This window comes from Halichoerus grypus, chromosome 6 (genome assembly GCF_964656455.1).
Source record: "Halichoerus grypus chromosome 6, mHalGry1.hap1.1, whole genome shotgun sequence".
Taxonomy (NCBI): domain Eukaryota; kingdom Metazoa; phylum Chordata; class Mammalia; order Carnivora; family Phocidae; genus Halichoerus; species Halichoerus grypus.
The window spans coordinates 29,711,281-29,735,651 of record NC_135717.1 but is presented as its reverse complement, the minus strand read 5'-3'; the positions used below and the strand labels follow the sequence as shown (position 1 = coordinate 29,735,651).

The 24,371-nt window shown below is 43.0% G+C and overlaps 1 long non-coding RNA gene across 1 annotated transcript in view; it reads right to left on the bottom strand.

Annotated features, from left to right (window-relative positions):
- Positions 1-24,371, bottom strand: part of LOC144382077 (uncharacterized) — a 405,648-nt gene that overhangs the window by 300,709 nt on the left and 80,568 nt on the right. The gene's annotated exons all lie outside the window — the stretch shown is intronic.

The window sequence follows — 24,371 nt, the reverse complement described above, 5'->3', positions numbered from 1 at the left end:
ACTCGTATCCCCAGCCTAGACCCAAAGGCATGCCAAAACCCAGAACTAGACAGTGGATGCAGACAATAAGAACTCCCAGAGAACCCTCATTCTAGTCTAATGAGGAAGGATGCCCCTAAAGGTCTGGGGAGGGGCGCAATTTCTCATTTTATGCTTTTTCCATTTCCCAGCACCCTAGCCCCCCACGAATCCTGTGACAGCAGTAGCTACAGTCATGGTGGCCACAGCCAAGCAAGGACCTGAAACGTCTCCATCCCTACTGGTTTTTTTACTACCTCTCTCCTCCCACGTCTTGGCCTCAGAATAAGGCGCAGTCATGGGAAGTGCACGGTGGAGGGGAAAATAAAGCTCCGGATTTCTAATCAAAAGAGCAAGAAGGGAAGAAGGAGCCATGGGAGCCAGAAAGCATTAGGGAAATTGCAGAAAGGAGAATTCTTAAGATCTTACGCCTCTCTTGAGCCCCAGAAAACAGGTCTAGTGCTGAGAGTGTCCCGTCTGTTTTCCCTGGGGGGGTGCCCTGAAATTGTGTGCTTTTTCCCCATCCTGCAGAGTTGGGCAGGCTTTCTGCACCTGCTCGCTAGCTGTCTGCAAAGGCTCACACTCTCCATCCATGAGAACACTGTCAGGAACCCAGACACAAGAGGAGGAAGATGGGTTTGGGAAAGCACTGGGGGTGCCCATGGGCCAGTTTGGGGGATCCACAGATGAGGCATTCCCGGAAGCTCATGAAGGGCTTTCTGATGGAGTCCACAAAGAAGCTAGTAGGATCTGCATGTCTTCAGTGCATTCTGAGCCCTGGTTGCTGTATTCCCAGCCTCTCCCTGGTCCTTGGTCACACAGCTCACCTCAGTATTCTGGATGGAGGAGAGAGAAGTTCTCTTGGGCAATGTCATACATGGCTGGGAAACCAGGTTCACACTCACAGGCTCTCGCTTTCCCCCAATGGAGAACTCATGTACCGAAGGGGTCTCCCTTGGGACTGAGCTGTGCACCATGGAGCAGAGGATAGAGTGAAACTGTTCTTATCCTCTTCATTGTGTCTATTCTTGGGTTTTTTTGCATCAGCCATATGCTGGGACTTCTCCAATGGACTCCCAGATTCCTACAAAGCTACTCTCTTCAGTGGGTGATTGTCAAAGTCAATGTTCTGTGGAGGGGGCTCCTATAGAAAGCTCCTATTCCACCATCTTGTAGACATCACTTGCTTTCGTTATACTTCCTTGATATTTTTGCTTCTGTTTGAAACTTTCTGTAACTAAAAGCTTTTTAAAAAGAATGAAAAGGGATTGCTCAAGTTAAAATGGAGCTGGAAGACTACAGGCACACTCTGAGTTCCTTCTCTGGCAGTCCTATCTGAGCTAACTCTATCCTCCCCCCTGAAGGTCAACAGCAGGATTCATCCTGTTTGGCCATACTCCTTCGATGCAACCAACTAATATTTTTCAAACCCTCCCACACTGAAGCCTTTGCACCAGGCTGTTCACTAAATGCAAGGAGAACTCATAAAAAAAAAACACCTGCATCCCCTACATCCAATATGAGACTCAGAGTTTGTTGTTTTGGGAAAGAGAGGTGGTTTTCCCTTTTAGTGTGCCTTTCATGGACAGGGGAGGACCTGTTGTTCCCTTGCTCTGTTATCCTTCATGACACGTATGTGAGCAATTCGACCCTCCCAGGTCACCAGTCAAATGATGGTCACACTGAAGGTGCAGAACCTGCTAAGGGGGAAGAGAGGTATTTTCCCGAGCCAGACCCACTGTTTGAATAATGGCAGAAATAGTCCAGGCCAGATATCCTTGTTGGTCCTATGAAAGCCCTCCCATTTGCCACCCCACTCCACTTCAATTAAGTCCCACTGCATTGAAATATCTCAAAATTCCACATCACAGGCCATCACTGAGAATCTCTGGAGACTGCTGATTTTCCGCAGTGCCCATTTTAAGCCCCTCTTTTATTAGCATCTGGCACAGGGGCTGGCCTGTGGTGGCTGCTGACACTAACACCCCCAGGGGGCACTCAGGAAGTTTTTCCTTGATATTGTCCAATAATTCTCACTCTGTGCTGACTGTGGCTTTCTTCTTCAATTAGCAATGTAATTGTGATTGCCTGGTCTCCATAATGAGCTTTTAAAGGCAACGCGGGGAGTCCACCCATCCCCTGGGGGCAGAGCTGTCTATCTGCTGGAGTCCAGCTGGGGAAGGGAGGGTGTTTATTAGAACATTGTCACAGGTTGATTGATAGGAACTTCCAAAGGACTGTCATCCAAAGATCCTCATTAAATGGGTGAACCATAGCACCAGGCTTCCGTGTCTGGGAGTTCTGTTTCCCCACACGAAGAGCTTAACACAACCCTGAACTAGAAATTGTCTTGGCTTTCCCCTCTTCCCTGGACCTTCCTTCTGGGGCCAGAAGGGCAAGGGATAATTTCATCTCTAGCCGCCCGGAAGGAGCTGCTGGGACAGACACCAAGTTCTGGGTTGGTGATTTGACTGGAGAAACGCACCAAGCCTGCACCTTCTAGGGAAAACATGGCAAATGTTCCAGGTGAAGCAGAACTGGAGTTGTTTATCGTTGTTTGGTCTGCTTGCTTGTTTTCTTTGGGTTGGGTTTAGTTCTGTGTCTTCACTGCCGGGACATTGCGTCCGCCTTTGGAAGATCTTTGTCAATATGCTGCCACTCTCACCCATTAATTTGCCTACCTGATCTCACCCTTGCCTAGTCTTCCACCCTCCGGACTCATCTTTCCCTTCACTTGCTTTATTCTGGCCCACCAGCCTCCAGATCTTTGCACATGCTCTCCCACCTACCTGGAAGACTATTCCCTCCTCCCATATGGCTATCTCCCAGCCATCCTTCATGTATCCACATAAGGACTACTTCTGCAGGGAGGCTTCGCCCACTCTTCAGTCTGATTTAGCCTCTCTGACATGTTCTCACAACTCCCCATGCTTTCCCTTCCGGGGATGCCGCACAAGGCTAATCACATAATCATGCAGGTGATCCTCCTTTTTCCAGGCCTCTCTTCCATTAGCTTGTAAGCTGCTTTACAAGCAGAAACCACATCTGTCCTGTTTCTGCTAGAAACTCAGTGCCTGGCACATGGTAGACATTTAACAATGACTTGCTGGGTGAATTTGATGGCAAAGGAGCAGGGGAAGGCACAAGGAGGCAGATGGGGAAGTAAGGCATTTTAGCACAATGATACATAATGAGAAGGGTCTCAAACAAAATGCAGGATGCCTGATAATTAAAAGAACAGCTTCCCCACCCTTCACTTCTTCTCACTGCTACTAAAAATACAACACCTTTCTTCTACATGATCTCCTTGGGATCTTACAGTCTTTTGGATTGGCCGGCCAGGCATCGTTCTCCCTGTTCACCTTATTGATTGAGAAGGTGACAGGTTCGGCCAGTTTCCCTGACCCATTCAAGGTCATTTGGCTGAGAAAAGGCAGCACCCGCACTCGAGCCTAGAGTGTGCAGGCCATCCACTGCCACAGCACACACTCACTCCCTCTCCTAGCCCAGTCTCCACTCTGTCCCCCGAGGAAAATATTCAGTAACCATTCTTTATCGCTTCTCCACCTGCTCCTTTGGAAGAGAGATTTTTGCCACTGGAGGAGCCGTTAAAATTAGAAGGGAGCTGCTTCCTCTGCAGGTGCTGTAAATAAAGATGAGGCTGCTCTGGTCCCAAAGGCGATTTAACTTTAATTGCATCCAGAACAGATCAGCAAGTGAGAGGTGACTCAGACGTGATTCTTCAGGAGGGGAGGGGGGATGACAAAGTATAATAAAGTTTGTTGTTTTTTTCCTTCTTTTCGTCAAATAATGCCATTAAAAGCCAGTTTGCACCCGATGACATAAAATGATGGGGTTTTGAAGCACAAAGGGGCTTGCCTCCCAGGGCACTCCAAGTGGCCATCAAAGTAAAATGGAGACAAGATCTGCCAAAACACACCGTCAACTGGCACCGCTTCACCTGCAGCCGCATTTCCAAGAATGCGGGAGATGGAAGCAAACATATCATTCACGCAACATATTTTTACTGAGCACCTACTCTGTGCCAGACACTGTCTAAGGCCTAGGGATGGAGCAGAGCAAAATAAAATCCCTACCAGTGTGGAATCCACCTCCTTCTTATGGGACTGCTGCATACAGCTGTGCACTGCAAAACCCTAAAGGGCGTCATTCCCATCACAGCTATGGGAATGAGTCCCCTAGATGCACAATGCCCAACTTGCTCAACTGTACACAGCAGTCCTGAATCACCCCCCCACACACACACACTGCTCCTATACTGGGCCAGGCCACCATCATTTCCCAGTGGAATTGGTTGTTGTACTTTCCTAACTGGTCTCCTTGATTCTACCCTGCCCCTCAATCGTCTTTTCTCAACACAGCAGATCCTATACATGTATCCCTATGCACAAGTGCACTCAGCTCTCCAGGGCACATACTTAGGCCTCCAATTGCTGGGGGTTTTGAACATGTATATTACCAACTTTGCTGAATCATGCCAAATGCTCCCACCTAAAGCGTTTAAAAGTTCTTGAATCTCCAAGTGCCTGTCCTTTTGATGGTGATCCCTGTAGTCTATGTCTTCTCGACAATGTACAGATGAGAAAAAGTGCAATTCGGTGGCAGCTTTCTCTGTCTTTAAGTCAAAACCCTGTTCTTCCTCAGCCCTGCAAGAAAAAGATGACTGCTGAGCAGTGGAAATTAGGCAAGCTGTCTGATGATGAACTGGCTCCAGGTTAGGTCTAGAGAATAGTCATTTCCTCAGGTTTCCACCAACGACTTCATACGTGGAGAACATCTATCACAGGCAGAGCATGTGGAATGACAAGGCGCTTGTGCCATAATGATTTTCCTTCCTGTTTATCACAAGGAAGATAATCAATCAAGGCAGGGGCACTCGCGAGACCTGTTGCAGAGTGTCTGCCAACCAAGGGGGCAGAGCAGACAAGCTGCTAACAGATCTAAACAGTGGTCAGAGCCTTCTTTGTGTGGGCCTGGTTATACCAGCTCATGCCCTGTTCTCAAACCCTGAAAAGTGAAACCATCTCTTCTTCCTTGCCTTATCTGTTTGTTCAACCAGGAGCTATCGAGAGCCTACCAAGCCCTAGAGATTCCACACTGAACAAACAGATGAGGGCCTGCTTTCAAGGACCTTACATTCTACTAGCAAAATAAGTGAAACCACAAGGCATCACTCCACTAGTGTTTATTGAGCACCTATATTGTGTTGGGTGCCCCAGATTTAGAGCTCAATGAGTCATGGTCCCTATCTTCAAGAAGCTTACCATCTAATTTGGCTGACTTCCGTGCATGAAGCAATAGGAACTGTGATAGATATAAGGTACAGAGTACCTATGAGAGCTCAGGCAGAAATATCTAGATCAGATTCTCCATTATCTTTAGGGTTACATCTTGAAAAGAATGGGTCAGGAGGTAACTGATCCTATCACAAAATTAAGCTTATGATTTGCTTCATTAACTTAGATGTCAATATCAGATCTCAATACATAAGCATTCGATTAACATGTTACAAATGCCTTCGTTCTGTCATTTGTAAAGTAGGGTTTAAAATATCTGCCAGATCTCTCCTATGAAGCAGTTTCCCAAATTTCAGTCATACAAAAACTACCTCCATGATTTTTGCCCTAGCTGGGTTCCTACTGTAAAATTACCTTCTTAACATTTGTTTCAGAAAATTCACTTTTCAGATCTCAATGACTTATTAAAATATTAACTCAGTACCATAAATACTACTAGTATCACTTGCCACCAATTCTACAAACAGTGAAAATTTAAAAAGAGGAAAGACAAAACCACATGGAATTCTTTCTAGATGCTGTTGCCTGCTAAAGACTAAGAGCCTGTGTCCTGTTCTGTCTTTATTAAAAAGGAAGATTAGCAAGTGGCAGAGAGGTGTTAAATCAGACTAACACCAAACTACGCCTCTTCATTTGATTTAATTGGGAATAAAGAAAGCTGGAATAGAAATAAACTTTCACTATGTGATCCAGTATTATATAATGCTGTGTCTATGTAAAATTTAAAATAAATGTCGAGTACCAGCATATATCACATCTTGGGAAACATTCCTTTAAAGCAACTGGACAAGATGAGAGTATGTATATAATAATAATAATAAAAGCTACCATATATTGGAGTATTTACTATAGCAGTTTAATATAGTTTCCAATCTTCACAAATATTACAATATACAAACAATGCAACAGATGGTTATTATCCCCATTTTATAGATAGAAATAAGTAACAGTCCCAGGATCACGAGCTACTGAGTGGCAGACTTTGAATCTAAACCAGGGTCTCTCTGGCTTCAGAAAACATTGGAAAGTCTGAAGAAGAGCAGTGGAGACTCTCCCCTACCGCTGGTGGTGGTATAAAACAGAACCACCACTCTGGAAGAGAGTTTGCCTATTTGTCAAAGCCACACGTACACCATACCCTATGACCCAGCAGTTCAAGAGACCACATTCAAGGGAAATGAATGCGTATGTCCGCACAAACACTGGTTTGCAGCCGCTTAATTCCTAACAGACAAAAACTACAAACAATTTAAATGTCCCCCAAAAGGTAAGTGAATAAACAAATGAAATACTACTCGGTAACAAAAAGGAATCAGCTACAGACACGGACAACAAAATGGACGGATTTCACAACCATTATGCTGAGTAAAAAAAAAAAAGTCTTATGCAAATGAGCAGGTACTGTAGCATTCTCTTCATATGATGTTCAAGAATAGCATAAACTAATCTGTGGTGGTGAAATCAGAATACGAGTTACCTCTGGAGAGGGGAATTGTCAAGAAAGGAGCACAAAGGAACTTTCTGGAGTGGGGGAAGTACACTGTCTCTTGATCTAAAGATAGAGATTATATTTATATGGTACTTGGACAAGTATATACATAGGTAAAAATTAACCAAGTTATACATTTAAGATTTGTGCATTTTGTTTTTTGTAAATTTTACCTTGCTAACATGCTGGGTAGAAAGTCTGTTGCTTGATATAAAAGCAAACATGCCTCCAATGAGAATAATGAGCAAGTTGACAGGCTTTCTTGGAATTCCCCTACATATCAGAGTCAAAAAAATGCTCGACTGTACTTGGGATTTCCCAATCTTGGGCCTCTTTCTTAACTTTCTTAACTACATCTCTTTAATATCTTTGAGGTCAGGGACCCTTTCTCACTCATCCTCCTATCCTTAACTGTGTCTTCCATTGAGCCGTAGACATGGTAGTTCTCAATAAATATTTGCTGGCTTGATTTTCATGATTTCAAATGTGATTTATATAGTTATGTCATGATAGTTTAATAAAGAGTTAAACTCAAATTTAAAAGCAACAATTGCAGTTTTATTCTTATTCTTTTTTTTTACCCTGCTAAACACATCTTTTATTTTTTATTTTATTTTTTTTAATTTTATTATGTTATGTTAGTCACCATACAATACATCATTAGTTTTTTTAATTTTATTTATTTATTTTTATTATTATGTTATGTTAATCACCATACATTACATCATTAGTTTTTGATGTGGTGATCCACGATCCATTGTTTTCATATAACACCCAGTGCTCCACGCAGTACGTGCCCTTTTTTTTTTTTTAAAGATTTTATTTATTTATTTGACAGAGAGAGACACAGCGAGAGCAGGAACACAAGCAGGGGGAGTGGGAGAGGGAGAAGCAGGCTTCCCGCTGAGCAGGGAGCCCAATGCGGGGCTCGATCCCAGGACCCCGGAATCATGACCTGAGCTGAAGGCAGACGCTTAACGACTGAGCCACCCAGGCGCCCCAGTACGTGCCCTCCTTAATACCCATCACCGGGCTAACCAATCCCCCCTCCCCCCTCCCCTCTAAAACCCTGTTTGTTTCTCAGAGTCCATAGTCTCTCATGGTTCATCTCTCCCTCTGATTCCCCCCCCCTTCATTTTTCCCTTCCTTCTCCTAATGTCCTCCATGCTATTCCTTATGTTCCACAAATAAGTGATAATTGATTTTCTCTGCTTGACTTATTTCACTTAGCATAATTTCCTCCAGTCCCATCCATGTTGATGTAAAAGTTGGGTATTCACCTTTCTGATGGCTGAGTAATATTCCATTGTATATATAGGCCACAACTTCTTTATCCACTCCTCTGTTGAAGGGCATCTCGGCTCTTTCCACAATTTGGCTATTGCGGACATTGCTGCTATGAATATTGGGGTGCATATGGCCCTTCTTTTCACTACACCTGTGTCTTTGGGGTAAATACCCAGGAGTGCAATTGCTGGGTCATAGGGTAGCTCTATTTTAAATTTTTTGAGGAACCTCCACACTGTTTTCCAAAGTGGCTGTACCAACTTGCATTCCCACCAACAGTGTAAGAGGGTTCCCCTTTCTCCACAATCTCTCCAACATTTGTTGTTTCTTTCCCTGTCCATTTTTGCCATTCTAAGTGGTGTAAGGTGGTATCTCAATGTGGTTTTGATTTGAATTTCCCTGATGGCTAATGATGATGAACATTTTTTCATGTGTCTGTTAGCCATTTGTATGTCTTCTTCTCATTTTCAAACTCTGCCTCCTATCCCACAGCCTCACAATTAGGCCATCATAGTTGGAAGAAAAGGGGAGGAGCCTTTAAAAGGACAAGTCTGGCGTCTCCAAAACAGTCCTCTAGCTTTGTGTGAACATCTCCCAAAGAAGCAACTTCTAAAAGTTCTGTTTGTAAGTATTATACCAAGGAAGATGGAGATAGAAGAACAAAAGTCAACTTTTATTATTAATTACAAGCCCTATGTCAATAAAGTTAATGGAAAAGTAACGATGCCATACTGGCCACTGCCAATCCAGCTTTAGTTCCAAATGCCAATGAGCTTTGTCCCTAAACAAGAAAAAACCACTGAGCCAACAAAAAATTAGACATTGAGCCTGTAGTGAGTGGTCTTAGAGTGATTAAGCTTGTACAATATAAGCCCTAGTTCTTCAATAATGACCTTGGGGGACATGGGCATGTGGGAAGAATGGATTCTGAGGGGAGGAGCCTGGGAGGAATGCTTTTTATTAAGCCAAGATCTTGGATGGGCCCACAAGGGTGCTCCTCTATTACTTGTTCAGACAGTCCATTGAAATTCAAGTTGGTTCTTGATGTCCTGGTTCTCCCATTCTGGGAAGTCACCCAAAGATGCAAGCCTTGTAGTAGTCAAAGCCATGGTCCAATATAGTCCTCATCCATCTAAAGGAAGAATACTTAGACTACTGTAGTACCCAGGACCAGGGGTGAACACTGAGGTGAGGAGGAAAGGTAGGTGCCACTGCATCCTTCTTTGACTACATCTTCTTTAACCACTACATCCAACATATATGTCTATTTACCTTTTTAAAGAGCATAGCATCAGAGTCAAATTACTGTACTACGTGCCACATACTATACCAAGCAATTTACATTAACCTATGTAATCTTTATGAGATAGACAGTATCCCCATTTTATAGGTAGGACAACTGGGGCCCAGGTAAGTTTATTGACAAAGTTAACATTGGCCAATAAACTATGGAGCCAAGATACGAATGCAGTTTGCCTGACTCCAAAGCCCAAATAAATTTGGAAAGACTGAAATCCCTCAGGTTACTGTAGGAATCAAAGAGATTCTATTACATAGAAATAGATGGAAAGCCTACTAGAAACCAAAACATGATCTTTTATTCACCACTAAATATAAAAGATAATCTTAATTCCTGGGTGAGTTAGTATTATAATAAGTGTTATTGTCAGAGAACACAACTAAAGGGAGCCATCTCACGGACTTACTGTGCCAATTTCAAAAGCTAAGCTTCTCAAAATCCATTGGACATCCAAAGGAGGACCATGCTTATAACATCTTTGTAGTTCATCACTCAATTTTCAGAGCATTTATGGCAGATCACTGTAATATCTTCCCATGGAATTACATAAAGAATAGGAATTGTTCAGATTTCCTGATTTGTATTCTGAGCACTGTCCTATATGAGGTCAGAAAAAAAAAAAAAACCCACAAAGTGAACCTATATCATCTCCCTTTACATGGAAATAAATGAAAATCTCTGTGCTAGAAATATTTTCCCTCTCCTCTTCCTGGGGAATTCGACAATATCTGCAACACTCATTTCATTACGCACCCTGCAAGTGTTTCACAAGGATAATCACTCGGAGCACACAGGTTAACACAATGCTGATTTTTCTCTTTTTCCAAGTGCTTCTGGCCACCTGAGCTAGGGTGATTCTGCTCTTATCATGGCCTCTGTGGCTGCAACCTAATATCTCCATCTTGCAACTGACTAACAACTATCCTGTATGAAAGCTCCTGCCTAATAGGTGAAGTAAAAATGTGTTCAAAATGTCAAATGTGTTCCTTGCATGCAAGATCAGAATTTGCACTTGTTCTTAGTTGATGGTTCAGTGAAAGGGAAGACAAAGCACAGGGCAAAGAAGCCATCTGCTATGATCTGAATGCTTATGTTCCCCCCGACCCTCATTTCGTGTGTTGAAGCCTAATGTCCAAGGTGATGGTATTTGGAGGTGAGGCCTTTGGGAAGGAATGAGGTTGAGATGAGGTCATGGGAATGGAGGCCCCATGATGGGATTTGTGGCCTTATAAGGGGATGAACAGTGTAGAGCCCTCTCTGCCTTATAGGACCCAATGAGACAGTTGTCTAGGAGTCAGGAAGTGGGCCCTCACCAGACAATGGATCTGCTGGCACCTTGATCTTGGACTTCCAGCCTCTGAACTGTAAGAAATAAATCTTTGTTGTTTAAGCCACCCAGTGTATGGTATTTTTGTTATAGCAACCTGAACTAAGACACCATCACATGAGCTGAGTTAGGGCCACGGCAGAATATAAAATCTCAGAGTGGGTGGTCAGGTCTTAAAATCACAATCATCTTCGCCCACCTCCCTTTCTGAGGGCCCACCACTGGGAATGTTATTTGTTTAACTTAAGAAGAATAAAAATGACTACTAATTGAACTTTTACTACAGGACAGATGTTCCTCTAATTCTCAGAACAATTCAGCAGTGGGTACTTTTAATCCACATTCTGCATGAGAGAGTTCAGGTAATCTGATTTGCTCAAAGTTACATAGCTAGTAAACAGCTGGACCAGGATTGGAACCGAGAAAGTGAACTCCAGACTCCAGACCTTGCAAACCTGCTATTCTCATTGGGCACTGTTGTAAGCTATTGGTGATACTATGGAAAACAATATGGCAGTTCTGCCAAAATTAAAGATGGAGTTACCGTATGATCCAGTAATTTCAATCCTGCATATATACCCAGAGAATTGAAAGCAGGATCTCAGAGAGATATTTATACAACCATGTTCAGAGCAGCATTACTCACAAGAGTCACAAAATGGAAGCAATCCAAGTGTCCGTCGACAAATGAATAGAATAAGCAAAATATGGTATGTATGGGCAATGGGATATCGTTCAGTCTTAAAGTGGAAGGAAATTCTTAACACCTGCTACAATGTGGGTATCTTGAGGACATTATGCGCAGTGAAAGGAGCTGGTCACAAAAAGACAAACACTAAATATTGTACGATTCCACTTAGAGGAGGTACTTAGAGTCATCAAACTGGTAGAGACAGGAAGTAGACCAGTGGTTGCCAGGGACTAGGGGCTGGGTGAATGGAGAGTTTGTGTGTAATGGGGACAGAGATTCAGTCTGAACAAGAGGAAAAGAATTCTAGAGATGGGTAATGCTGACAATTGCACAACACTATGAATGTACTTAATACCACTCAGTACACTTAAAATGTACACAGTCCACTTAACTGTACACTTAAAATGGTGAAGATACTACATTTTATGTGATATGTATTTTATCATGTAAAAAAAAATAATTCAGAAGAACAATTCAATTTGATTCCAACCAAAGAACTCTTGTAGAAACTGGTGGCCAGCTTACAGCCTACTGCTTCTGACTCCAGCCTATAGTGCTCAGTCCACCACCTAATAAATAAAACATGAAATCATCGTGACTCCTTGCCCTCCCTCCATCCTCACATCCAATTGGCCCCGTCATCAATTCTACTTCTCCCATATTTTTCAAAGCATTCTCCACCCTCAGTAATCACATCTATGTCATCCAGACCCTCATTGACTCTTGTCTGGCTCCTACCTCTTGCCTCGCTTCCTCTAGCCATCTTCCCAACAGAAGCCAGAATGATCTCTACGAAGACCCCACTCAGTCCTTTCTGTCCTTTATTTATACAGCCCTTAACTGACTACCAGCTGCAGGATAAAGTCCAATTTCTTGTCCCTGCATAAAAAGTACAATTTCACTGTGCATCTGTTTCCTGTTTTCAAATGCACCTCACACCTGCTCTGTCCTCCCAGTGTTTGGAGATCCCAAGACACTTACAGATCTCTCGTGTACAGGGGATGCCTCAGGCCTGTGTCATTCCATACACACACGGTTTCGCTTGTCTAGGATGTCCTTTACCTCCTTTCCACTTGGAGAGCTCCTATTTCTTCTTACATTGCAACTTATGTCACCTCCTCCCAAAGTCCTGTCCTGCCAAAGCCAATCATTCCCTTCTCTAAGCTACTTCTATCACTCATATACACTCATAAAGTACTTAGCTTAGTACCAGTGCATTATAAGCACTCCATAGGTTATGGGTATTCTTATTCTTTTTCTTCTTCTTATTTTGTTATAAAGTGTTATAACCTAACTGTTTACAAGTTCACCTCTACTGCAAGACTGTGAGCATTTAACATATGGTGACTGATTAATATTCACCTCTGTACGTCCATCATCTTAGTATCAAACTCAGCAGAGTAGGTGCAGGAAGAGTAGAGGGTTCAGATCAGCTCTTGTTTGATCCCCTCTTCCTCATCCTCAAGAGAAGAGACTACTAACCCTAGAGTAGTCCAGGTTCCAGGACAATGACGGGGCCCTGGTTACCAGTGGACAAAGTCATTCTCCCTCTACTTGGTCCATCCAAGCAGCCAGATCCTATGGAGAAGCAAGTCTGGTCATCTTGAGCCCTTTTCTTTTATCTTTGTACACATCCTAGGACATGATCATCACTTCATCTCATTGCTATACTAATATTTGGGGGTTTAGAAGTTAATAGAGGTCCCAATAGGTTCTTATCCAAGACCACGTATTTCAATCCCTTTTACCAACAAATTTTAAAATAGTAGCTTTCAGTAGGACCTTCATCAGATGATGAAATGGTGACTTGTTTCCTGTTTGCTATTATTTTATGTGAGCATTTTACTCCTGAAATCTTGTGAAGAGGGACTGTTATGGGGTAGGGAAGAATGTCCCAGAATGCCTGGCTGTAATACCTTTTATTTTATATGTTCTAATAGCACCTTGATCCCATCATTGGTTCTAAGACTAGACACCCATGGAATGTCTATTAATTTGCATTTACTGGGAAGCAGAACTTTAGTGGCCCCTGGGCAGTGGTAAAACACTCCCACCAGGGAAGCACATCTTGAAGACTCTTCCTGTATATGTTCACCGCGGTGGGAGAAAGCACACCTAATTTCTGCCCAAGCAAACTCTACTGCCTAGCTCCGAAGCTTTCCACTCATATCTACAGCAGATTTCAGAGGTTTGATTCTTAAGAAAGATTAATAATATATCAGGAACATAAAGGCAACAGGAGCATAAACTTAATGGCAAACATATAATCAATGTTTCATAATGTTTTTGGGATAGGAGGATATGTAAGGTTTGCTCTCTATAATTTCTTTCCCAGACCTCATAAATAAACAATGACTCTTTTTCCCCATGTTCAACTGATTTATAGGCAGATCTTTAAGTAAAGTGCTCCCATTCATTACTAATGCATTGCATAATGCACTGTAATAAGTGAATATAGTTTGAGTATGATCATTTAACATATTAATAAAGCATCAGTGTAATTTCAAGCAACAACCTTTTCATTTTACACAAACAATCTCGGAATAAGAAGCAGGAAGAAGCAAGCATGAGAGACCCGGGTCCAAAGGATGGAGACCCCAGACATCCCCATTAGTCACAAGGGAGCCAGCAGAAAATGATGAAGCACCAATCACTAGAGACAAATTCTCAAAGCCATGGCAGCACAGCCTGGGAGCAACCTGCTTCCCGTTCCTTCCTGGGGGCAGCAGGAATCAGCTTTGTTTTCCTACTGCAAAATTCAGAATCATCAACACAGCCGTGGTGCAAAACCTTCCTGGAAGGCCAGCATAGGCTGTTACTTCAAGCCTGACACAGTGACCTATTGTGCAATCTCATGGGAAATTGGACAGGAGCTCTTCGCTGAGAACAGAATTAACCCTTGTCATTTAATATTTCATGCCATGCTGGCGGCACCCTAACAAGAACAAATGTCTCCAGCTGAAATGAGGCTTATTTATCCTGAGTGGGATTTAATGATACGGTTGGCGGAACAGCGTGTATCACGAAGCCTATCATACCTGCAGTTGTTACTGTGGTGTCATTGCATTTGTCATGCGCTGGCAACAATTAATGCCCATACGTTCTGGGTTTGCAAACACAGGAAAAACAGCTACCGCCCCAGGTTAAAACAGAACATAATTAAACGGGGGGGGGGGGGGAATGACTTTTTTTCCCCAGCGGGCAGGTGTACCAAAAGGTAGAAAGTGAATTACTTTTTTATTTAAGATAGGATGACCAGTTTCCTGGGTTTTCAATTTTTGTGGTCTTGCTTCCATTGCTCTTCTCCACAGAAAGAACATCTGTTTTATGAGGTAGGCTCTGGCAGCCCTTCCTCCTCATTTTTCAGATGATGAACTGCATCTACATTGTGATTTATGAGCCTCAGAATTCCCATGGTGAACTTGTCTGGCTGGAGAACTCAGCACTTCTGTTTCAGTTGGCAAAACTTTTTCTGGGCATGCAAGCCTCGGGATAAAGCATACTGAAAATGAGCTCCAATTGGACGGGAAATGGGGCAGAGAGGGTGCTCCTCACTGAAAGGTGTGAGTTGTGACAGAAACAGCTAGTTGCCACCGAAGACAGGTTCTTCCCTGGCCGGGTGCAGAATTATTGCTGGGAAGTAGCTGGCCATCTAAAGACTACATGTCCCAGCATGCTTTGTATCTAGGCAGGGTCATGTGACTTGCTCTCACCAATTGAGTGTGAGTAGAAGTGATGTGCACCTCCTCCAATATAAAGTGAATAAGAAGCAGGTGTGCCTTCTCCACCCGCATTATCACCATCAGCAACAGATTAGAGAGGACTCTGAGGCCCAAGAAGAGGGCAGAGCTATAAAATGGAAAGAGCCTGGGATCCCTGAGTGACTTCATGGAATGCTGTCCATTTACAAAGGTCTTTCCATGAGCAAGAAATAAATTTCTAGTGAGTGAAGCCACTGGGATTCCAGGAAATATCAGTTACCACAGTTAATATTATCTTGATTAGTACAAAAAGCAAAACACTTTGGTAGAAAAGAGGACAACACTTGAAGACATGATGATGATCCTGGCTTGGCCATGGTAATTCAGGACAAATCTATATGCTTTTCACACTTTTCAAATCACCCTCTTCTTTACCCTCCTGTCCTCAGGATGCTGCTCCATCATGTCTAATATATTCCATGTATAGTTAACCATGTCCTCTTCACTTGGTCTTCTGCCATCTTTATCAGTGCCTTCAAAATCCCAGCTTAACTGCATGACCCTTCACCCATACTATTATCTTAATTATCCTCTGGATCTCAGCTCAACATCACATCTTCTGGGGACCCTTCCCTGACTACCCAGATAAAGTCAGGTCCCATCATGATAAACTTTCACTAGGTTTTCTTCCTAGTTAGCACTTAACACAAAAAATAATTTTATTTTTATTTGTGTGATTATTTGATTAATTTCTGTCTTCCCCACGAGACTCTAAATGAAGGCAGGATGTCTCATCATTTTATCACCACTGCCTGACATATATTTAGCACTCAATAAATACTAATAAATAGATAAACCATATTAAAAAATTATTGAATGTTTCCTATATTGCATTTAATCCCCCCTTCAAACCCTGTAAAGTAGGTATTACTATCCTCATTTTTGATACAACAAAACCGAGATTCTGAGCAGTGAAATACAATACCTAAGGATATACAGCTTACAAGAAGTGGAACTGAAATTTGAGCCCAAATCTTTCTGAATCAAGACCTCCCTGTGTATGAGTTTCCATAGAAATATTTTTTAATCTCATTTTTCAAAAACATTTGCTTTTAAATAACTCATACATATTATTTTTATAGGCTCAATAAAACTCCCTTTGGTGTATATTTGTTTTTACTGAGGTATAATTTGCATACAGTGATATGCAAATATCTCAACATTTTAACCAGTTTTAACAAACACACGCACCCATGTAACCCATATCTCTAGCAAGATACAGAATATTGCTATCACCCCCATAAAGCTCCCTTGTACTCATGTACTTTCAACCCCATCGCCTTCTTATACTCATGAACTTTCAGCTTCATCCCCTTCCATGAACATTCTTGTATGTACCTTTTTGTGGACATATGTTTTCATTTTTCTTGAGTAAAACCTAGAAATGGAATTGCCAGGTCATAGGCTAGGTGTATGTTTAACTATTTAAGACACTGCCAAACCATCTTCCAAGGTGGATATACCTTAGGATGCTCACACCAGCAATGTAGAAGAATTCCAGCTGCCTCATATTCTCACCAACATTTGAGGATGTTGATCATTCTAGAGGGTATGGTGGTACCTCATTATGATTTTTATTTGAATTTACCTGATGGTTAATGATGCTCAGAATTTTCCTATGCTTAATGGCCATTTGTGTATCTTCCTTTGTGTAGTATCTATTAAGGTTTTTTTTTTTAATTTTTTATTGTTATGTTAATCCCCATACATTACATCATTAGTTTTAGATATAGTGTTCCATGATTCATTGTTTGTGCATAACACCCAGTGCTCCGTGCAGAACGTGCCCTCCTCAATACCCATCACCAGGCTAACCCATCCTCCCACCCCTCTCCCCTCTAGAACCCTCAGTTTGTTTTTCAGAGTCCATCGTCTCTCATGGTTCGTCTACCCCTCCGATTTCCCCCCCTTCATTCTTCCCCTCCTGCTACATTCTTCTTTTTTTTTTTCTTTCTTAACATATATTGCATTATTTGTTTCAGAGGTACAGATCTGAGATTCAACAGTCTTGCACAATTCACAGCGCTTACCAGAGCACATACCCTCCCCAGTGTCCATCACCCAGTCACCCCATCCCTCCCACCCCACCCCCCACTCCAGCAACCCTCAGTTTGTTTCCTGAGATTAAGAATTCCTCATATCAGTGAGGTCATATGATACATGTCTTTCTCTGTTTGACTTATTTCGCTCAGCATAATACCCTCCAGTTCCATCCACGTCGTTGCAAATGGCAAGATCTCATTCCTTTTGATGGCTGCATAATATTCCATTGTATATATATACCACATCTTCTTTAGCCATTCATCTGTTGATGGACATCTTGGCTCTTTCCACAGTTTGGCTATTGTGGACACTGCTGCTATAAACATCGGGGTGCACGTACCCTTTCGGATCCCTACTTTTGTATCTTTGGGGTAAATACCCAGTAGTGCAATTGCTGGATCATATGGTAGCTCTATTTTCAACTTTTTGAGGAATCTCCATACTGTTTTCCAGAGTGGCTGCACCAGCTTGCATTCCCACCAGTCTTATGCATTCCCACCAGTCTTATCTATTAAGTCTTATGCTCAACTTTATTGGGTTTCTTTTAATAAACAAAAAGGAAGGAAGGAAGGAAGGAAGGAAGGAAGGAAGGAAGGAAGGAAGGAAGGAAGGAAGGAAGGAAGGAAGGAAAGAAGGGAGAAAGAGAGGGAGGAAGGGAGGGAGGGAGGGAGGTGGCAGGGAGGAAAAGAGAAAGGAAGATTGGTTCTTCCATCAAGCAACTCCAAAAAAGCTCCAGTGGCTTCCCCACCAAACTGGACCTGGCACCAGATTCAAACTTCCAAGTTTAATATTACATCCTGGTCCCACCAAGGAGCTCCTTTTATGCCTGAAAGAGAAAAAACCTCCCTGGGTCTATCTGAAACTAAGAAATAGTGGAGTGATACACAAGGGATGCCAGATAGATAAAGAGAAGACCCCTGCTTTTGAGGCAAGAGCATCCCACTCAGTAGAGAAGTACAAGCCAGTGGGAAGGTGTTACTGCCCCACCAGGACAAAGGTGATTCCCAAAGAAGGAAGACACTTCAGCATCTACTGACAAAATTCCAGTGGTGGTCCAATGGTGCATCCCAGAACAAGGAATTCCAACATGGTGTCTAGTAAGACATCAGCAATCCTCATGTGAAAACTCTAGATCTAATGGCTCCTTGAGTTTCTTAACTACCACGCTCAGCCTGTGCTGGAAGAACACTATCATCCAGTTAAGAAAAGAATCCTTAGCTATCAGATGCTTTTAACTCTACCATAAAACTCAAATGTGCCACCTTTCCTAAAAGGAAGAAAATTATGAGCATGTAGCCATTTAAGGGCTCAATTATCATGTTTGCCCCCACAATTAGAAAATGACACCCACGAACTGGGTAATTGTGTACCTAAGTGCCCGATCTGTGCAGGCAAATTGAAGGCATGATATATGCAAATCACCCTGCTTGTAAAATTTTTGTCCCATTAAACCCTACTGCCACTGGATGTCAATCACAGGGATAGCCAATCATATCCACTTCTTTCTGAGTGAATCCTTTTAGCCAAGTGATTCTTGATATTTGAGTCTCACTAATGACATAAAATAATAACGTATAGTTTCTATGACACCTAGTATTAAATATGAATCATGTCAGCTTCCTAGCAAAAATGAGAGATGCCTTAGCGTGAATTCTTACAAATGGTTAATAGTGTCTTTCTGCACAGGGGATAAGCCAGCTCTTTCTGCTGAAAAAGTAAGTAGCAATCTCCAAGAAGAGAATGCTTAGCAAGAGCCTAAGCACATCTAAGAAGTTCAAAGGTTCTGCTTATGGTTCTCAAGAGCTGCCACATACCGGACCCTGTGCCAAATATTTCACCTACATTAATCTCGTGTGATCCAAGAACAGCCTTACACAGCAGATACTGTTATTAGCTTCATTTTACAGATGAGTAAACTGAGACACATAGACAATAAGAGACTGGCTCAAGGTCACAGAGTTACTAAGTGGCAGAGCCAGGGTTTGAACCTACCTCCTTGTCTTCCACCTCCAACACATCCTCAAGTTCTATGGGTTCCATCTCCTTAATCTCTCTCTTTTTTTTTTAAGATTTTCTTTGACACAGAGAGAGAGAGGGGGAGAGAAAGAGAGAGAGAGATCACAAGCAGGGTGGGGGAGGGGGGCAGAGGGAGAGGGAGAAGAAGGCTCCCGGCCGAGAAGGGAGCCTGATGCAGGGCTCGATCCCAGGACCCTGGGAGCATGGCCTGAGCCGAAGGCAGATGCTTAACCACTTAACCGACTGAGCCACCCAGGTGCCCCTCCTTAATCTCTTTTAAATCAAGTTCTTCTCTCACCTCTGCTGCCTCTAGCCTGGCTCTGGCCACCATCATCCCACAACTGACCTCCCTTTGACCATACCACAGCCAGGGTGACATTAATATAATGCAAATCTGGCTGTGTCACTCTTTTTGCTAAAACAGTATTGCCTCATGATGAAGCTCAAACTCCTCTACACAGCAAACAAATCTTGTCATGAATCTTCCCAGAGAACCTTGGAGAAGTCACTGGCGCTCTACCCTTCAGTCAGGCCAGCACACCCTGCACACCAAGAGAACTGCTCTTATGATCGTCCCCAGTGACTCCAAGATGACAACACAATGATCACCTCCGCTCCCACTGCACTCAAACTTTCGGTGTTCTTCCGACACACGGAGCATCCTCTTTTTCTGGGCTTGTCCTCCACTCTGATCCTAAATATCATACCTGGTTTCCCCCTTCCTCACTGGTGTTCCTTCTCACCATCCCAGGATAGAGACTTTGACTCTTTTCTCCCCTCTATTTACATTTAATCTCTCAAGTCCCTCATCCAGCACGGTGGCTTTAAATCCCATCAATATAATAAGGACGTTAAAAAGTAATTCTCCTGCTCTAACTTCAGTTCTGAACTTCAGATTCAAATTTCCGATTACCTAGTTAAGTCTCTACTTGGGTGTCTAAGAGGCATATGAAATGGAACATGGCCCAAAACAATCGATTCCATTGCTTACCCCCAAACCTGCTGCTCCTGCAGCTGCCCCCATCAGTAAATGGCAACCCCACCGTGCCACTTCCTCAAAAGTAATGTTTGCCTCCTCTTTTTCTCTCGAGTCCCACATGAAATACATCAGTTAGTCCTGTGTGTTCTACCTTCAAATTATATACCCTAAATCTGACCACTCTTCACTGCTTCCACCATAAGCATCATGCTCCAAGCCACCATCATATCTCACCTGCACTCCTGACACAGCCTCGGTCTCCCTGCTTTCATGCTCACTCCTACCCTCCATTCTCAGTAGACAGGGAGATCTTTCCAAAACATCCATCTGCTCACATCCTGCCCCTGCTGGACATCCTCCCGGCCTCACCCCAGTGGTTCCCCTCCCCACTTAGAAAAAGAATCCTAAATCCTTGATTCCTTCCTTCCATTCTCCCCACGTGCATGCAAAATTATAAATGTCAGTCAACCTAACCACGAAGATTTGACATCCTTCATAGTTACTCTAGTGTAATTCCATCCTACACTGCATCAGATTTCTCTGTTGGTCGATATTACCCATCAAGTGAGAATAACCACAGTTACCATGTACTGAGTGCTTGGTGTGTGCAAACCGTTTCTCTCACTTGGTCAGCCGCATTCTAGACCTTAGAAAAAGCCAGTCATGTCTGGGATTGCTCCACTGGGCTCTGCATGATGCCCAGCTTTATTCTCCTTGAGCCGAATGCGATGTCTGCGGTAAGTACTGGGTTCACGATGACAAAAGGCAGCCTACCCACTACTGTATCAATTTTGTCTCGCTTGGCACTCATATCTCCCAGACTCCTGAGGACTTTACCAGCCCCCAGCATGTAACCTTTCACAGAGACCAAAGCCCAGTTCCCAGGTGGTGGCAAACAGATGTTGTGTTTTACTGAAGCTCCATGCTGCTCTGCATGCTGATTTGAAGCCAAGCCATAGCCTGGAATGAGGCTTCCATGCTGATCGAATTCACTGGAATGGACCAGGCAAGTCTATTCCCCAATGTGAGCCTTGCTCCCTTCAGTTGTGGGATTAGGGATGTGTGCCAAGCTCTTCTGTCCTAAAAGAACCTCTTGTTCACTAACAAAACACCTATTTTGTCCAGGATTGCTTACGAACATCCTTCTCAGACTCCCTTGCAGTTAGGAATGAGCATGTGACCTAGTCTTGGCCAATGAGATGTAAGTAGAAGTCTACTGGGTGGGGCTTCTGGACAAACCATTGTTTTCCTGATAAATCAAAGTGAAGTAGACTCAACAACTCTTGCCCTTCCCTGTTGGAAGGAGGATGCAACACATGGACATAGAACAGCCATATTGTGTCCATTTGGACAAGGACATATGCCAAAAGTGGTTGGTGAAGAACAAAGACAGAAGGAGCGCAGGTCCACAGGTGCATCTCTGGGTCACCACACCAGCTCTGGACTTCCTCAATATCTCCAAACTTTCCACCACATGAGGGATATATGCTTTTTCCTTGCGTAAGCCACTGTTTTTTTAGGTATTCTCTTTCATAAAGCTAAATACAAATATTATCTACTCATGAATATTTTCTATTTTAATATTAATATAAATATATATTAATAGTAATTTTGTATACATAGCAAGTATTTTAACATTTTAATATTTACATTTATTAATATTATCTATTATCTATAATACCTACAAATATTTACTATTACTATCCCTCTTAACCACCTATTTCTCTGAATTATCTTATTAGGCAAAGAATAGGAAAGGTGATGTCTTCCCTAATGACCGTGCTATCCTTCCCAACCCCCACCAATCAAATTCCCCTTTGCACCAACTTCCTTGAGTCATGCATTCAACAGATACTTACCAAGAGCCTACTACTACTTGTGGGTGTTGTCAAAGGATTAAGTCTGCAGTGATGAACAAAATTCCCCAGGGTGCCCATATATCTCAATTCCTGGGTGAATCTAACTGCTAACATGGTCTCTAATACCTGCACCCAAGGCCTTCTTAATTCACACTCTGTTCCCCCCTCTTCCCTCCGTAGTCAGTACCTATTAGCTGATCTCCTCCAGACCTCGAAAACCAGGCCAGTTTTGTATCATTGTTCAAGGTTTTCAGGCCATCTTTTGAACTCTTCCAAAGTTGGGGAAGAAGCAAATGAGGCTAGTTGTGATTCTCTTAAAATCTAAGGTATCTGGTTGTAAAGAGGTCAGATGAAATGATCTGTAAAGTTCCTTAAGGATCTAAAATTCTGAGTTCTACATAATTCTCTCTCCCATCGCCTTCTACCTTCTGCCCACAGACACACTTTCCATTATGAAAAAATCTTGGGCAATATAGAAATGCCACATTGCCTTTGAATCCATACGGGAGACCCAGATTAGTTTGGTCATTTTATTTTCCTTCAGGCACCAAGCGTTTTTTTTTTTTGTTTTGGTTTGGTTTTGGTTTTTTTTTTACATCAGTAAAGGTAGAATTCAATCGATTCCCAAAAGAATAGAAGCTAAATGCCATTTCTGAGAGTGAGAAAGGATAAGTTTTAGGAATCTTGAATAATGGAAACAAAATGCAGCATTGGTGTTTGTCTTTCTAATTCTCTCCCAAATCAAAAGATTCCATCTCTGTCTCTCTCCAGAAGGAAACACACACACACACACACACACACACACACACACACACACACACACACCCCAACACCACCACCAACAGAAACCCTGCCATTTCTGAGCCACAGATATTACTCTACAAATTACCCCTCCGACAGCCTGGAGATGACAATGTGTGAAGCATCCGCCAAAAAAAATCATTTCAATCAACTCCCCGTGCCTGGGCATAGATGCTCCTGGGATATAAGGACAGCTCACCCTTTGCTCTGGCAGGTTTCTCTCTTCCCCCACAGAAGACTCTCAGGAAGGAACAACAAAATTTCAACAAGTAACTTACAACAGGATTCCTCAACCTCAGCCCTACTGGTATTTGGGGCCGGACAGTTGTTTTTCTTGAGGGCTGTCCTGTGCTCTGCTGCATGTTTAGCAGCATCCCTTGCTTCCTTACACCCACCGGGTGCCAGGAGCAACCCCTCCCCCCCCCACCACTACAATCCAGTTGTAACAAATGAAAATGTTTCCAGACATTGTCAAATATCCCCCGGGGTTATTTGCCCTGTGAGACCACTGCCTTACAACAAGCAGATTTCAGCTGTCCTGATTGTACATCTTGGGAGCAACGTGACAGTGTCAGGTCCCACACGCCCCTGAATCACATCTCATTCATACCACCGATCACAGGGGCAACTGGTCACCTTGCGGGGGCGAAATCAGCTCAATCCCCATCATGCACAGAAAAATAATGTACATCACCAGAGAAGAGACAAAAATGCATGTTTGTATTCATTATTTAAATTAAAAACAACTCTTAAGGACAAAAACCATCCATGGTCGTCCTCTGATGCTGTGCTCTTCTAATTTGCTCCTAGTTCACAGCGTCTCCTCCTCCACTTTCTTTTTCTCTCTTTTTTTTTTTAAGATTTATTTATTGAGAGAGAGAGCATGTGCAGGGGGAGGGGCAGAGGCAGAGGGAGAGAGAGAATCCCAGGCAATCTCCACGCTGAGCATGGAGCCTGACTCGGGGCTCGATCCCACAACCCCAAGACCATGACCTGAGCTGAAATCAAGAATCCAATGCTTAACTGACTAAGCCACCCAGGCGCCCCACCTCCTCTACTTTCTTAATCAATTCTTCCTCTTCGTCTTGCCCCACCTATCAAGTTCTTCAAGTCATAGACTCAGGACCTCATCTCTTCTCTCTCCAACTCAATAGCTTTAAATGCAACCTTTATCCTCATGACTTCAAAGTTCTGTATCTGGTCTAGACTTCCACTCTGAATTCCAGAGTTGTATATCCAACTGTCTACTTGACATCTTCCCTTGGATGGCTCCCAACATCTTACACTTAACAAATTTAAGAAAAATCTCTTGCTTTTTCTTCTGCAAACTGTTCCATATGCAGTCTTTCCCCATTTAAGAAAATGCCACCAACATTTATCCAACTCAGAAACCTAGGAGCCATTCACAAGTCTCCTCTCCTCCTTTTACACCTGCCAGTCTAATCTAGTAGCACATCCTGAATCCAACCATCTCTCCCTCGT